The sequence below is a fragment of the Aquarana catesbeiana genome, linkage group LG06 (assembly GCF_042186555.1).
Source record: "Aquarana catesbeiana isolate 2022-GZ linkage group LG06, ASM4218655v1, whole genome shotgun sequence".
Taxonomy (NCBI): Eukaryota; Metazoa; Chordata; class Amphibia; order Anura; family Ranidae; genus Aquarana; species Aquarana catesbeiana.
This window is the reverse complement of record NC_133329.1, coordinates 99,738,686-99,755,838: the sequence shown is the minus strand read 5'-3', so window position 1 is coordinate 99,755,838 and position 17,153 is coordinate 99,738,686. Positions and strand designations below refer to the sequence as shown.

Genomic DNA, 17,153 nt, shown 5'->3' with positions numbered 1-17,153 from the left:
TTCAGGATAGGCTTTCATCTGGTGGTAAATTGTAATGGATATCTCCTGACTATTTTTTTTTTTTAATTTTTATTATTATTAGCAAAGAAAACTGGCTCAAAATAGTGAAACAAACAAATATATATATATATATATATATATATATATATATATATATATAAACTTTTTTTTTTTTTTTTTTTTTTAATTTAGCTGTATATTTCTTGCGATCACCATAACCTACCACCAAAAAACCCAAAATAAATTCTCCTGATTCTGACGATTGCAGCGATACCACACATGTGTAGGTTAGTTGTTGTTTGTACCCGTAGTACAGCCCAGAAACAATAGTGCACATTTTTCTTTTTTTGATAACTACCTAAAACATACCAACACTTGCATTCACACACTTCAGCGTTTTGAATCGCGTGCAGATTTGCCATGAATCTGCCCAAAATATACTAACCACAACCTTTGATCCAAACACTAACCCTGGCACTGACCTAGATCAAACCTTGACCTGGGTATTATTTCTTTTTTTTATTATTATTTTTGTTTTTTTACGCAGTTACAAAACATCTCTCTCCTCCATCCAGAGAGAGAAAACACAGGGGCAGGCTTCATGGTGACCGATCACTGTGATAGCCAATCAGAGGCTATCACAGCGTTCAGGTAACCCGGTTCTGGAAGTGCCAAGTCCCGATTGTTAGTACTGGAACGGGGCTCCTGGTGAGACCCCAGTCTTGCGCTCCCAGCACAAAAGACAGATACACGAATATGCAGCCCACGGAAAAATGCCCAATCCAGTGAGGTCTGCAAAGGTGTTTGATACACACCAAGACGATTCATATACACTCTGGCTATTCAGAAATAAATTTTAATAAAACTTTTTTCACCTTTAACCAGTGCCCCCCTAGGGCACGCAGCACGGCGATCCATGGTGCAATGTGGTGCTCTGGCACACCGCATCACCAATCATGGTAAAGAGCCTAGGATGTAGGCTCTTTACCATGTGATCAACTGTGTCTATCAGTGATGCCGATCAGTGCCCATCAGTGATGACTGCCAGTGCCAATCAATGCCGCCTATCAGTGCCTTCTCATCAGTACCTCCTCATCAGTGCCCATAAGCGCCTATCATTGCCCGTGAGTGCTGCATATTAGTGCCTCCTCATCAGTGCAGCCCCATCAGCGCAGCCCCATCCGTCAACATCAGTGAAGGAGAATAATTACTTATTTAAAAAATTGTATAATAGAAATGAAGAAAAACTTTGTTTCAAAATTTTCGGTATTTTTTCATTTGTTTAGCAAAAAATAAAAAACCATGTAGTGGTTAAATACCACCAAAAGAAAGCTCTGTCTACAAAAAATTACAAACATTTTGTTTGGGTGCAGCGTTGCATGACGGCGCAAATGGCTTTCAAAGTGCGACAGCACTGAAAGCTGAAAATTGTTCTGGGCAGGACGGGGTGGAAGTGCCCAGTATTGAAGTGGTTAAAGAAAAACTCTCTGGTAACAGTTTCTCTTTGAATAACTTGTGTTTGGATCAGATGCACATATGTCCTGGGGGGGCAATGTTACAGCAAGTATCTTTTTACAAGTCTGCATAAGGTTATTCAGTGTGTAAGTGGGTACAGGATTAATTAGTGTGAATATCAAAATTGAACTTTCATGGACTTTACAAGTCTGCATAAATAAATTATTGACATGCCTCACTATAAAACCATTATATCACAACCAACGTCAATCTGATTCCAATAACCATCAAAAAAAAAAAAAAAAATCAAAGGTTCCAAAACAAAAATCTTTGCAAGTGCATGGCAAGCACTGGGCTCAGGATAATGAACAGTACAGAGGCAGGTCTTCACATTTTGTTGCAGGATACATTACACATGTGTTCATTTTATATTTCAGATCCGATCTGATTTTATTGCTGTGCTAATATGTGCCATGGCAATCTTTTTGCGAATATTACAGCTCTTATAGATGAGTACACCACTAGACAGGAGAGGCAGACATACATTAGATTCATGTTGAGAGTAGCTGTTCCCCAACAGCTAAGGCCTCATTCACACAAGGCACAAAAATAGGCTGTTTGGCAGAGTTTTCACCATTCCCTGACTGTCTAGCAAAGTTCTTTGCTGATCCTAAAATAGGGAGCAGACAAAGCTGTACACATGCATGCGCTTGACTTGCTTTGTGGCAATGCAAAAATAACACAATGCATGCCGAATTCGGCATTAGACCTTGCAACGGCTTCCATTTACTTACATTTTTGTGCTCCTTAAAGTGGAAGTAAACCCTCCTATTTTTTTTAGCCAAGGAAGCTGCTATCTTGGCCTCTGTATCTGCACATGTGATCAGTTATGATACCAGCCATTGGATGGTTTGATAGTTTGGTTGAGAGCACAACCAATGGGACAGTTACATTCCTGACACGGCACAGAACTCTGAGCTGTGATTGGCCACAGCCGATTAGCAGGTGTACAGACATTATAACTGTCCAATCACAGCACAGGTCAGCAGGGGGTGTGCATACGCACGCCGCTAAACCAGGAAGTACACAGCGGCGTATGTCGTGGTGCTGCCTGCTTGCAGTAAAACTACCATGAGCAGGTGACAAGTGGTTATGATACAGCTGCAAATCATTAAAGCGGTTGTATGCCATGCTTTGTTATTTTTATCTACAGGGAAACCTAAAACAAGGCTTGACCTGTAGGTAAAATGAATATTTCCTAAACGTGCACTGTTTAGGAGATATTTACCCTGCATACAGCCACTGATGTCAGTGGCACATGTGCACTGAAGGTCTGGTATACCGTGCCGGACCTTCAGAGCTTCTTGCCGGAACCAAGGGCTCCCGCGCGCATGCACAGGAGTGATGGCACCGTGGCTCTGCCACTCACAGCACCAGAACCCATGATCCCAGAAGAAAGGATGGGAGAAGATGTCACCCCACTCAGTGGTGACCGGGCGCCGCTGAGAGGGCTTCATTCTAAGGTGAGTATTTCATAATGTGCTATGCCTTTGTCTTGCAGGTTTTTTTACATTTTTTTCCTCAGAGGTTTACAACCACTTTAAGGCTGCATTAACCTGAAGAGTTTCCTTTTTTAGGCAGAAAGTTGTGCGATTATGTACAAGTCAAAAGGTCACCAATGTAAAAAGCAGAAAAACCCATGTAATCTGCCCAAAAAGAAGCTCATGTACTTTTTTGAGCTTCAGGCGTTTTGTTTCAGGCTACAAAATGCTCAGATGTGAACAGAGGCCATTTAAATGAATGGGATTTTGCTTGTTGGGTGTTTTTTCCTGGCCTTTTACAAGCTGAAAATGCTCAGGTGTGAATGCAGCCTTAGGCCCGGCTCACACTTGTGCGATGCAAGAACACTGCGAATCCACTGCGGTTCCTGCATCGTGCCGACTCGCATGTCAGTTCACACTGCCATACGCGAATCGCTGGGGAGTGTCAATACATCGTTAACGACACCCCCAGTTCAGCTTGCATATCGCACTGCGAACTGACAGTTCAGACCTGAATCGGATCGCATATGAACACACATGTGATCCGATTCTGGTCCGAACAGAAAAAAGGGTCCTGAGCGTGTTTGGACCGAATGCGGTGCGATATCAGCCATGCTATCTCTATGGCTGATATCGCACCGCACAGACATCGCATGTAATGTGAACAGCATTGTGCGATGTCTGGCATCGCACAAGTGTGAACCGGGCCTAAAAGCTACGTTTACACATGCGAGAAGAATAAGCTTTCTATCTGTGTTGTTAAAGCCTCACAAACGCCTGTCAACGCTCTATACTAATTCTGTCCATTGCATGTGACAGTGTAGTTCCCATTCATAGTACTTTGTGCCATAATGTATTCTCAACATGTAGCCTTCGGCTGGCTTTACAGCTCAAATGCCTCCATTCATGTCAATGGAACCATGCCACAATCGCCTCACAAATGCCCCTATGGCGCTTACAGTGTGTTTGAGATGTGTTACTAGCTGAGAGAATAGTACAAGAAGTCATACAATAGAAAACCAACACCTATTAGTGGTCTGGCAGGCGTTATTTATTGTGATGCAAACATGTCAAACACACATGTACGCGGCTCTCCTGTGAGCTCCGGCCTTGTCAGCTTTATCTGCAATCTAAGTTTCTCAGCTGCTTGAAATATTTACACGTCTATTACAGAACGTATGGGCCTTTGGTACAAGGTCACTGAAGAAATGCAACCTGAATTTCAGGTTTGGTGGTCCTTTGCAGAAGTTCCCTGAGGAGAAACGAAGCTTGCGAAGGCCCACTGCTCAACATGGCTGCCGCAGTGCTTCCTGTCCACATTCCAGTCCTATGACAAATGTGCCATTACCTACATGTGAGGTAGTCAGAGCAGGCCGGGAGGGGCTAGTCGGAGGGAGGACGCAGAAACAATTCACACATGTATTCGGTTTCTGATCAGGCCTTGCTGTTTATTTATAATGCATTAGTTGTGTCACAGCTTTTCACTATGAAGGGCGCTCCGGTGGCACTCAGGTACCAGGACTGGGGCGGAGTCACCTTCGCTGCAACACGCATCCCGCCTGGATCGCTTTATTGACGTGAATGAAGGAGGAATCCATGGTATTTAAAATCAGTCTCCTGGGACAAGTCCAGACATCAAGAGCAACTCATCTTTAATACAAGTAACACTATGGAGTGGATTTACTAAAACCGGAGTGCAAAATCTGGTGCAACCCTGCATAGAAACCAATCTAAAGGAAACACACGAGGCGCCACCCTATTTATAGAAACCAATCAGCTTCCAGTTTTTTTGTTCAAAGCATTAATTGAATAAGCTGAAGTTAAAAGCCGAGCTGCACCAGATTTTGCACTCTGATTTTAGTAAATCATCCCCTAAATGTCATGGCCTTACTCATTTTTGGCTTTCATTGTTAAAGAAATACCCTTAGACCTCTTTCACATTGAGGCAGTTTTCAGGCGTTTTAGTGCTAGAAATAGCGCCTGTAAAGCGCCTGAAAACTGCCTCCCATTCCCTGCAATAGGTGCTTTCACACATGGGCGGTGCACTTGTGGGATGCTAGAAAAAGTCCTGCAAGCAGCATCTTTGGGGCGGTTTCGGAACACTATATACAGCGCTCCCGAAACGCCCCCGCCCATTGTAATGAATGGGCAGCGATTCCGAAGCGCCTGAAAAACGCTTCCGAAAGACCGCAACATGGGAGTTTTTAACCTCTTTTTTGGGGTTAAAAACACCCCGCTAGCATCTGAAAAGCGCAGCTTAAACAGTGGTAAAGCACTGCTAAAACGAGCGGCGCTTTACTGCGAACGCACGGGCGACCCCTTTTACACTGGGGCGGTTTTCAGGCACTTTAGCGCTGGAAATAGCCTCTGCTAAGCACCTGAAAACCGCCTCCCATTCATTGAAGTGTGACTTTTCACACTCGGGCAGTGCGCTTGTGGGACGTTCTGAAAAGTCCTGCAAGCAGCATCTTTGAGGTGGTCTGGGAGCGCTGTATTGGCCTGAAAACTTCGGAAGCACCGCAACACAGGAGTTTTTAACCCCTTCTTTGGGGTTAAATGCGCCCCACTAGCGCCCAAAAAGTGCAGCTTCAACAGCGCTAAAGCGCCACTAAAACGCTGCAGCACTTTTAACCCTTTCTTCAGATGCTAGCAGCGCCCCGCTAGCGGCCAAAAAGCGCTGCTAAAACGATGGTAAAGCACTGCTAAAACTAGCGGCACTTTACCGCTAACGTGGATCGGCTACAGTGTCAAAGTAGGGGGGGGGGGGCAGTAGGGTGCGGGTTTGCTATAAGAAGGCAAAAGGACACAGAAGAGCTCTGAATTTCTGGCAGGATCAATATTTTTTTTTTGCACTTATCAGACAAATAAAACAACTTCATGAGTGAATACATGCAAGCAGTCATGATAAGCTGTGGGAGCTGCCAGCCTCCTACTGCTTTCAATGGGGCTGCCACCCGCAGCTAACCCCCGGGAGCTCCCCTTGCTGGGTTCCCTGCATGTAGTTGGGAACGGCTCTCATTTACAGGTGTGAATGGGGTCCTAGGGCAACTCATTCACTTTGAATGGCCCTTGGTGAGCCGCAACACACAATAAAAGGGAATCTGGACTACTTTGGACAACACAACATGGGTACAAGGATGAGTGAGACCTCCTTTAACGGTTATAGAAATCTGGGTGCATTTCACTCACATGCCGCCCCTCGCCCATATGACAGTGCTGGGATTATCACATGACAGTCACGGAGTCCACAGCCCTGGGTAAGTTCAGGCCAGTCAGTCAGCGTAACTTGAAACAACCTCCTGCACTCAGGTGTGGTGCTTAGGGGTAAAATGGGCTCTCCTCTCGACTTGAGCTTGAAGGCTTCCAACTTACACAGGGCTTTCTTTCCTTGGTCCCAGGAGCTAAATAGAGCAGGGCAGGACTGAAGAAAAGAGTATTTAGTGATGGAAGGGTGAGAGTGGTTAAAGAAGACCTTTATCCCTTTCCTGCCCCCCCATCCTTGATAATCTGGTGCTAAAAGGCTCTACCTGGCCTCAGGTCCCAGCAGAGGCCTACTACACATCTGCACACATGCAGTGATTTCCAGGGAATGCGCAGACATGCTTAGATCTGGGATGTCCATACCGTCTTTGTGCATGCGTGGGAAAGCCTCCACGCATGCTTATCTGGAACCCACAAGTCTCTTCAGGAGCCTCCGCTGTGTATACGCACATGCGTGAGATTCCACAAACTACCTCGTAGAAACGTCCACGTATCCCCAGAGGCAGCAGGATCTTGAGCATGCACAGAAAAGCCATAGGGGGTCTCTGCCTGGTCCCACAGACCTGGGAAAGACCACCATGGCATAATCGGTGCCAAATCTCGATTTAAGATGGCGCTGCTGGCGAAGAGCAGTGCAGTGGAAACTTTCGCTGCAAGCAAGACAACACTGGGCTAGCATGTTCTTTTTATACAGGGACAAGTGCTAGGGGTATAAAAACATTTTTTTGATAGGTAGGGTGGCATACCTCTTTTGTAACACTTTTCCGTGGCCCTGCATTTGCAAAGAAAGGGTCAATTAAAGCATTACATTGACTTGGCTTTCAAGAAATGTACCAAAATCCACTTTGACTCTAGAATACCTGAAAAATACATGCCGTAAGCAATTTCCTTTTGCATGGCCTAACCCTCTAAATAAACCCAAACTTGTCCAAAAGTAGTTGGATCTGTGCAAAACAAAGGAAATGGAGATATGTTCCAAAGTTTAACCTTTTCAAGCATAAAGAGACGTCATCTCTCCCCAAATCCAGCATGACTCAGTAGTAAAACATTCCACCTCCCTGTTCAGGCTTCTACTGGAAACCTGGAAGATATTCCACATCTGCCGTAAAATGTCCCCAGTGTTGGGGTGCCTGATCGCAGGATTATGTGCAGTAGGGGAAGCCTACTTTATTATCCATGAATTCGGAAACATATTAATGTACTATGCAGACTGCAAGGTCCAACATACCGCACTAAATGCTACTCACACACATTAGAAAACGATGTGCTCTAGTATGTTTTATGGCTGGGAAAGTGACTTGGATGGGCAATTATTAACCAATAACAAAGGCATGGACTTGGTTTTCACCAGAGCTCAGGTAGGATATAAAAAAAAAAAAAAATAAATGCACAATCCTGTCCCGACAGCTTGGGTTAGGACTGGATCGCTTTCTGGTACCATGACCCGTACACACGATCCGAATATCGTACGGCTTTTTCCGCTTAATAGTCGCAAGTAGAAATTGAATAGGTAACTAAAAGTCACGAAAATTCTTGTGCAACAGTAAAAAAAAAAAAAAATCGGAAGTGATGTCATGTGTTTGTAATGTATTTGTATTGTATTTTCGGACGACAACTCTACTGACTAAACGAAAATCGTACGATCTGGTATCGTACAAGGAAAATTTTCCTGCTTGTCAGATCGAATTATAAATCGGATGAGCTGTCATGATCGGCTCTCGAAAGTAGTGTACACACGATCCGAAAATCGTACGATTCTTCCTCGGTACGAGTTTTCGTACGATATACGGATCGTGTGTACGGGCCATTAGGTTACACCAACACTTTCAATAGTAAAAATGCTCGTTAAAAAAACAACTCCTGCCAAGACTTTTAATTTGTTTTAGAAAGTGGGGTTAGAGTTATTATGTAGTAGGGAAGAGTTCGTAGCAAGTGGGGAAGAGTTGGAGCCTCTTATTTTCTTGGCTGAGAGGACAGACTATAGATGTTGAATTACTAAAGGCAAATGGGCCAATCCCTTTTCATGAAAATTGTACTTTTCAAGGTGATTTACCCCACAGGTTAATGAATGAGGCAAAGCTTTGTTAAAGCGGTTGTATACCCACAGAAAAAAAAAAAAAAAAAAAAAAACACCCCTGTAAGGCAAAGGCATAATGAGCTAGTATGCACCGCATACTAGCTCATTATGAAATACTCACCTTAGAATGAGGTCCCCGCCGAGGCAGCTGACATTTTGCCCTTAGCGTGTCTTCCGGGTTCAAGGCTCCCAGCACTGAGTCCCTGGAGCCGCGATGACGTCACTCCCACGCATGGGCGCGGGAGACTTCTTCCCGGCTAGGTCCGGCAGCGTCTGCCGGACCTTCAGCCGGGCATTCACAGCGCATGCGCCGCTACATCAGCGGCTGCATGCAAAGTGAATTTCTCCTAAACCGTACAGGTTTAGGAGATATTCATTTTACCTACAGGTAAGCCTTATTATAGGCTTACCTGTAGGAAAAAAAAAAAAAAAAAGGTATACAACCACTTTAACTTCCATCATCAAGCATGTGCAAGCAAAAATGCTGTTTTTTTAAAAAATTCCCTTCCACGTGATTGTGTAGTCTTTGAAATGTGAAATTTCATCGCATATAAAGCGTTGTTACACCATCACTTCATATTCCTGATAGGTGCCTGCTGTACCATGGACTTGTATGAGAAAATATCCTGTTCTCTCTGTATTGCTTCCTTTATGTGAAATCCCTGGTGCTCCTGCCAGTCCCTCTGCTTTCCTATTAAAAACTGACCACACTAAGCAGGCGAGCACATCGCGGTCAGTTCTCTAGCAATGCTGGGAACTTCGTCTACTCTCCTCCAATGATCACACTTGTCCTGACAGGCGCCCGCTGCACAGCCATTCACTGGGAAGCTCAGCGTGCTGTTGCTTGTCCTCCCCCCAGCTCTTATGCAGCTGAGAACAGAGGGAATGTGATCACTTATAAATGAAAGGGGGAAAAAGGCATTTATAATGTTTTTTAATATATATCTAAACAAAAATGTTTTGTCTTTCGTTTCACTTTTGAATTGAATGGGTTGTTTTACAAAGTGATCGTTTACAATCACCATAAGCCACCTTGTAAAGTGAACAGCCTATTTACCTTTGGCAAATAAACCCCATGGACTCACTATCTGTCTGGATGCAAGGACAGGGAAGTGATGAAAAATCTTTGCAACAGGGATGGGTACAACATGGGGTGGGGTTAGACACTTCGAGGTTATTACTGTTAATGTATTTCCTTCTCAAAAAAAAAATCACAACTGTAGTCCCAAATATATATAAAACTTGCATGTCAATTCACAGGTTTCCACAAAACAAATAAATAAATAATAAAAAGAAAAATCAAGAGTTCAAATGTTAATAAAATAAATGTAAAAAAAACGTTTAGGCACCCCTGTCATCCCCGCACATACAAGCGAATACAAATGCCAGCACAGAGTGTGCACATAGGCGTAAACAGAAACTGCATCACACGTGAGCTACTGTAATCATTTTGGGGCCATAAGGTACGGTCAACTTTAAACTGATCACCTGTAGAAACTTTTAACTATGAACAGTTTTGGGTACCCTCGGGTTCTGTCATTTCACAAGCGCATGCAATTTTAAGGCACACTGGACATTAAAATAATGTTATAAAAACGTCAGTAGCTTTGCAGGGAGTTTTTCAGCGTTTTTGCAATAGCGTTTTTTAGCGCTTATTAGCGTTTTTCAGCGTTAGCGTTTTAGCGGGGTTTTTTTTAAGAATTTTTTTTTTCCTTTAACCACTGGGCACTTTAACCCCCTTCCTAACCAGACTAATTTTCAGCTTTCGGTGCTCTCACACCTTGAATGACAATTACTCAGTCATGCAACACTGTACCCATTTGAAATGTTTGTCCTTTTTTCACACAAATAGAGCTTTCTTTTGGTGGTATTTAATCACCGCTGGTTTTTTTATTTTTTGCTCTATAAATCAAAAAAGACTGAAAATTCGGTAAAAAAAAAAAAAAATTCTTTATTTCTGTTAAAATTTATGGCAGAGTACTGGCGAGTATTGGCAGAGTATTGCATAGTATTGGCACAGTATTGCAGAGTATGGCATAGTATGGCAGAGTATGGCAGAGTATGGCAGAGTATGGCAGAGTATGGCAGAGTATGGCAGAGTATGGCAGAGTACTTGCAGAGTATGGCAGAGTACTTGCAGAGTATGGGCACTGAGCAGCGCTGTGGGCTGGATCTGTAGTGCCCACAGCGCTGCAAATGATCTCTCCCTCTCTCCTCTCACACTGTACAGATCGGTACAGAGAGGGGAGGGAGGAACCGGTGTCATGACATGACGCTGGTTTGTTTACAAGTGATTCTCCGTCATTTTACGGAGCGATCACATGGTAAACGGCTATCAGCGGCCATTTACCGTGATGCGCTGGGTCCCCCTGACCCGGCGGTCACGGATGTTCCCAGGTGCGCGCCCCAGAGGAGCGCGATTCTGTGAGGACGTCCCATGGACGTCCACTCAGAATAAGCCGACCGCGATGTAGCCGTCTTTCGGCTATGGCGCGGTCGGCATGCGGTTAATGGATTAAATACACAAAAAAAAAACCGCTGGTGAGTGACGTTTTTGAGCCTTTATCGATGTTTATCAGCGTTAGAGCGTTTTTTCAGCTGAAAAACATCTCTCAGAACCCACTAGTTTTGGGGTTTTTTTACTGCTCAAAAACACCACTCCCCAAAACTGCTGATAACAGCCTATGTGTGCATGGACACTAAAAGAGAAGTATGGAAAAAACATTTATACTCACCTAGTTGCCACATCGATCCAATGCTGCATTTTTTCCCTGCCAGCTCTGCAGTTCTCCCCTCGGCTCTGAGCAGAGAGCCATGGCTGTCAGTCAGCGGCTCTGTATTCTGTCCTTCCAGCACTCACTGGAGAGCCGGACTTTTCGCCTTTGTACTTCTGTACTTGCTTGGCTGGCTATGGCTCAGGGTGCCACTAACACATGTTCAATAGCAGGGTGCCTCCATCTCAATTTTTGGCAATTTGAAGAATTGACACGAGGAGCTTAGTTAATATTTGTCGTTTTTTTTTTATCACTAGATTCTATAAAAACAATTTCAATAAACGACTTAAATGGAAAAAAATAAATAAAAAAGGATGGCGAAAGGACGCTCTAGGACCTCTCTGACAAAGTCCGATTAGAATGCGAAATGCATCGGCGGAGCGGCCCGTGTTCAGCCGGATGTTTGTTACTCTGGACGAAAAAAGTGTTATACAAATATTGCAAAAAGAGTTTGTACGAGCTACTTGTTCTACTATAACTATCTATATTGGGGGGGTACGGCTCCAGCTGAAGCATAAAGATTTACAAAATACATATACAATTTGTTCACGCTTACCATTTATAATTAAACACACCGACATATACATTATTCACATATAAACAAATGAAGCCAGGACCTTTGCTGCATGGAGCTACATTTGTTACCGAGCCGGAGGGACATCCTGTTACGCAATACATTCCTTCGTGTTTGCAACACCAGATAACATTTTGTTATAAAGTTTGTAAACTTCAGACAGAAAGTCAATAAGCCAGAATGGAAATGCCTTTGGCGCTCACGTAACAAGCATCAGCGGTCTGTATTAGGAGATCTTACACCATATGTTGATGAAAACGGAGACTGGGAGATAGATGGCACACAGATGTACAGCTAACAAGACTAAAGCTGCCCAATACACGGCTGCAACTTCGTCCAATCCCTGCCTAAATGGACAATAATTCCAGCCACGGGCGGCCGGGTCATCACCATCTGTCGATTTCAAAATCAACTTGGCTGGGTAGAAAATGATCAGCTGAACAAATGACTGAACTCCATCAGATACAGTCACTGTTTGGGTATTTAGACAGCCACACAGGCCCCAGCGGTCTGAATACAATAGTCAGCAGGGACGTACACCAACCATGGGGCACCATTCCTCCCGCTGATACCAACCATGGGGCACCATTCATCCACAATGGTGGAATCAATTGAATGCTCTCATTCACTCCACGGGGAGAAATTTAAGGCTGGCCATAGACCTATTTTTTTTTCAGTTTTTTAGGCGGACCTGAACGGACGTTCCATAGACCTCTATGGTGCGTCGGATGTCAGCGGTGACATGTCCACTGACATCCGACCCGCTCCGATCCAAAAAAGTGTGACGGAGGAAAAACCTACTTTTCCATCCATCTGCGGATCGGATGACAATGGACTCTACGGTCCATCCTCATCCGATCCCCCACAGCAGAGCGGGCTCCGTACACGGACACGTCCGTGTGAAAGAGCCCTAAAGGGTAAGTTTCACCTTTACAGAAAAATGTCATTCTGCATTATGGTTAGTATAATTATATTTCATTATATATATTTGTTACCATGTAATAATAATAGACATAAAGTGCACAATAAATGTAATGCGCTTGAATCATCCCAAAACCATCCCCTCCAGTCCGTGGAAAAATGAAACCGGTCCCTGGTGGCAAAAAAAAGTTATGGGACTGCTACTCTTAAAGCGGAGCTCCGTCAGCTGCTGACTTTTAAAACATGGACACTTACCTGTCCAGGGTGCCCGCGATGTCGGCACCCGAGGCCGAACCGTCTCTCGGTCCTCGGGTGCTGCCGCCTCCATCTTCGGTAAGAGAATCAGGAAGTGAAGGCTTGCAGCTTCACTTCCCGCTTTCCTACTGCGCGTGCGCGAGTCGCGCAGCGCAAAACGGATGGTCCCTGCTGTCTCTGGGACCCGTGTGTTTCCCAGCAGACAGCAGGGGGGGGGGGGGGGGGACAGGAAGTGGCGTAAATAACCGCAGATTCTGTGGCTATCTATGCCAGAAATGGGTGCAAATACCTGTAATATACAGGTATCTGCAACCCCCTCCCCCCTGAAAGATGCCAACTGTGACACTGGAGGGGGGGGGGGGGGAGGAATCCGATGAGTGGAAGTTCCACTTTTGGGTTCCTCCATAGGCGCTAAGATCATGAACGTTTGAAACTCCAGCTGCAGCTACTGTATTTTAACAGCCAGCGCCACCAGCTATCAAAATACAAGAACAGCGGCTGTATTTGATTGGATGCAGCCACAGTTTGGCTGACAAGTTTTAGTCTATTTCCTTCAATTTTTCAATTGCGTAAGGTCAGGTGGGAAGGGGTGGACAGGGAAAACTCCCATCCCTAGAAATAGAATGAAACAAGCCAAATATCGGGCAGTACCGGCTGGTTCAATAGACAATACTCTTTTCCCTTTTTTATAAGTGATCACAGCTTACCAGTCCTTAGATATGGTGGCTGTATTATTGTTTGTTTTTTTTAGGTTTTCTGACTTATTTTCTGGCTTAAAAAAAAAAAAAAGATACCAATGAACAGGTCAAAAAGGTAAGTCAAGTGGACTTTCTATTTAAATATACCGGCAATTTCCAGGATGGCCTAGGCACCAACTCTGAATATAACCCCGCCACTATAAATAGGAAATGGACACAAACTCTTGGCCGTGACCCCGGTCACTTCCTAAGAAAAAGGAGGCAGCTGGGAAGCGCTAGAAGATGGGAAGAGACGCGTTTTACCAGGCTTTCCATTCCAACTTTACAAACAGCTAGATCAGCCAGGACAGCCGAGGTCAACAAAAAATCATAAGAAAAACAAAATCTGAAACAAACACATTAAGAATGAGGAAAGATGAAGACCTGAAATTCAAGTGAATTCCAGGGCCGTACAGTCACAATGTTTTCATTTCTGCTTCCTGTTTAATTAGGAAAGCAAAGCATTCGGCCATCCTGAGAAAAGACTATACTTGGAAGGACGATCTAAAAATGGGAACTGTATGCTTTCAAAAGCCCAATTCCAACTTAAAGAGGAGGGCCAGTCAAAAAAAAAAAAAAAAAAAATTAAAGTCAGCAGCTACAAATACTGCAGCTGCTGACTTTTAATTGAACACTTACCTGTCCCAGGGTCCAGCGATGCGGGGGATCGAAGCCCCGCTCGTCTCCCCCTCTGTTCAGCGGCGCCGGCATTGCAACTGTGGGCGCCGGGCTGTGGCTTCATGCGCGAGCGGCGCCACGTGCCGTGATGGGCCGCTCAGTCACCTGGGACCTGTAATGGGTCCCAGATGATTGACAGGAGGGAGGGAGCAGAGCTGAGCCCTTCCTGTGCCGAGACGGAAGTGATGTCACCAGCCCAGGCACTGGAAGAGGCAGACTACGAGGGACCCCCTAGCAACAGGCATTTAGAGGTGAGTAAAAAAAAAAAAAAAAAATATCCAAATTTTTTTTGTATCTTTTTTTAGAATTTTTCATGTAGTTTTTTTTTTTTTTTTGGGTGGAACCCCACTTTAAAGGATAAAAAAAAAAAAAAAAAAAAGGATAAATAACCTCTTTCAGGCTTTTATTGCCATCTCTGTCCCTGAAAAGGAGCATTCACCTTACTTCCAATTAGAGTTGCCACCTCATCCCTTTAAACCCGAACACGTATTAATTACACAGGTTCTGTGACTGATTAAGGTGGTAATTAAATTCACTTGGTACCTTATCTGCATTAAATTATCCTCAGAACCTGTGTAATTCATATGTGTTCGGGTTTAAGGGGATGAGGTGGCAACCCTACTTTCAATGCTGGTGACCATAAAGGAAGTGAGCTCCAACCAAGGAGATCGCTCTTTTCCATTTCCACAAGTTTTCCACCACCTATGACCTTACTGGAGAGATTTTGCCAACTTCTTGGTGACCTCACAGAAAGTAAGGGAAAAATCTCCTAAAAGGCTACAGAAACAGAGATAAAAACCAGACAGAGCTGGGGCCTTACCATTAGGTGGGCCAGAATGTCTTGCATCAGTCCAAAGTCTTGTCCCCCAGGGGGTCAGGGAAGGGTCCTTCTTCGAGACACACCCTAGCGCATTATTTGTGTGCGCTCTCATGGACTTTTTTTTTATTCACTTTGGTATTTATCCTTTGCAGGCTCAGAGCAAAAAATAAAGTAGTAATAACGGCATTTGATATGTCTCCTCCCAAGAGAACTCTACGCTTTCTTCAGGTTTAAAATGGCTGACAGGTTCACCCTAAGCTATCACCTAAACCAGTGGTCTCCAAACTGCGGCCCTTTGCTTGCCTTTATCCGGCCCTTGGGGACTTCTCCCACAGATATGAAGCGCTATTCCTCCCACTGATATAAATGTTGAAACATTATTTCTTTCACGGACAATAATGATGGGTCACTACTTCTCCCACTGAGACCAACTATGGGGCACCATTCCTCCCGCTGACACCAACCATAGGGCACCATTCCTCCCGCTGACACCAACCATGGGGCACCATTCCTCCCGCTGACACCAACCATGGGGCACCATTCCTCCCGCTGACACCAACCATGGGGCACCATTCCTCCCGCTGACACCAACCATGGGGCACCATTCCTCCCGCTGACACCAACCATGGGGCACCATTCCTCCCGCTGACACCAACCATGGGGCACCATTCCTCCCGCTGACACCAACCATGGGGCACCATTCCTCCCGCTGACACCAACCATGGGGCACCATTCCTCCCGCTGACACCAACCATGGGGCACCATTCCTCCCGCTGACACCAACCATGGGGCACTATTCTTTTCCACTGACACCAATAATAGGCACTATTCCTCCCACTGACACCAATGATGGGGCAAATTCCTCCTCCCACTGACCACAGGCACTATGTAATTTTGTTTACTCCCATGGACCACAGTCCGGGCCCTCTAAAGTCTGAAGGACAGTAAACTGTCCTTTTGTTTAAAAAGTTTGGAGACCCCTGCCCTAAATAATACAGAGAGACCCTCGTACTGGGGCAGCACAGTGGCCAAGTCATTAGCACTTCTGCCTAGCAGCACTGGGGTCATTGGTTCAAATCCCAACCACAACACTACCTGCCTGGAGTGCCTGTGTGGGTTTCCTCTGGGTAGTCCAGTTTCCTCCCACATTCCAAATACATACTGCTAGGTTAATTGGATCCTGTCTAAAATTGGTCCTAGTATGTGTATGTATGTATTAGTGTTAGAGACCTTAGATTGTAAGCTCCTCGAGAGCAGGGACTGATGTGAATGTATGTGTAAAATGCTGCGTAAATTAATGGCACTATACAAGTACCTATAAATAAACTTTAAAAAAATACTACATAAAAGATTACACAAGCAGATTGTAATGTGAGTGGCCAGCTTACGGAAACTCCAACTAGTGTGTGGCCAGTTACAGAGATAAGTACTCCAATTCTCGGAGGAGGAAGTGTGGACGCATGGTTTATAAAGTACGCAGATTATTTTTGGTAGAACACCCATTTGTAGTCGATTGAATAACAGAAAGTGACTCATCTAGACATAACACCCATTCACACCAGCGGAGTGCATTGCTTAGGGGTGGTGAGATGCATTAATACAACACATCATGTGGTTAGACCTTTTTTTTTTTTCTTTATTATTAAAATGTAACAAAAATTATTTGTTTAACTCTATGCACCACACTGTATTGTAATGGGTTGTAGTGCATCTTGATGCACTGTGTAAAAATGCAATCTGTGCTAATTGAAAAAATAGGACATAAAAAGCAAATTGAATAGGGCAGGGGTATCAAACTCGGATTCATCACGGACCGCATCAACCTTATGGTCGCTCACAAAGGGCCAGTTGTATCTGTAAGACTACATACATAGTTACATAGTAGGTGAGGTCAAAAAAAGACACAAGTCCAACCTATGTGTGTGAATATATGTCAGTATTACATTGTATATCCCTGTATGTTGCCGTCGTTCAGGTGCTTATCTATAGTTTCTTGAAACTACTGATGCCCCCCACCGAGACCACCGCCTGTGGAAGGGAATTCCACATCCTTGCTTCTC

General features: G+C 44.5%; 1 protein-coding gene across 4 annotated transcripts in view; it reads right to left on the bottom strand.

The window, feature by feature from the left end:
* Positions 1-17,153, bottom strand: part of ARHGAP17 (Rho GTPase activating protein 17) — a 203,659-nt gene that overhangs the window by 87,525 nt on the left and 98,981 nt on the right. The gene's annotated exons all lie outside the window — the stretch shown is intronic.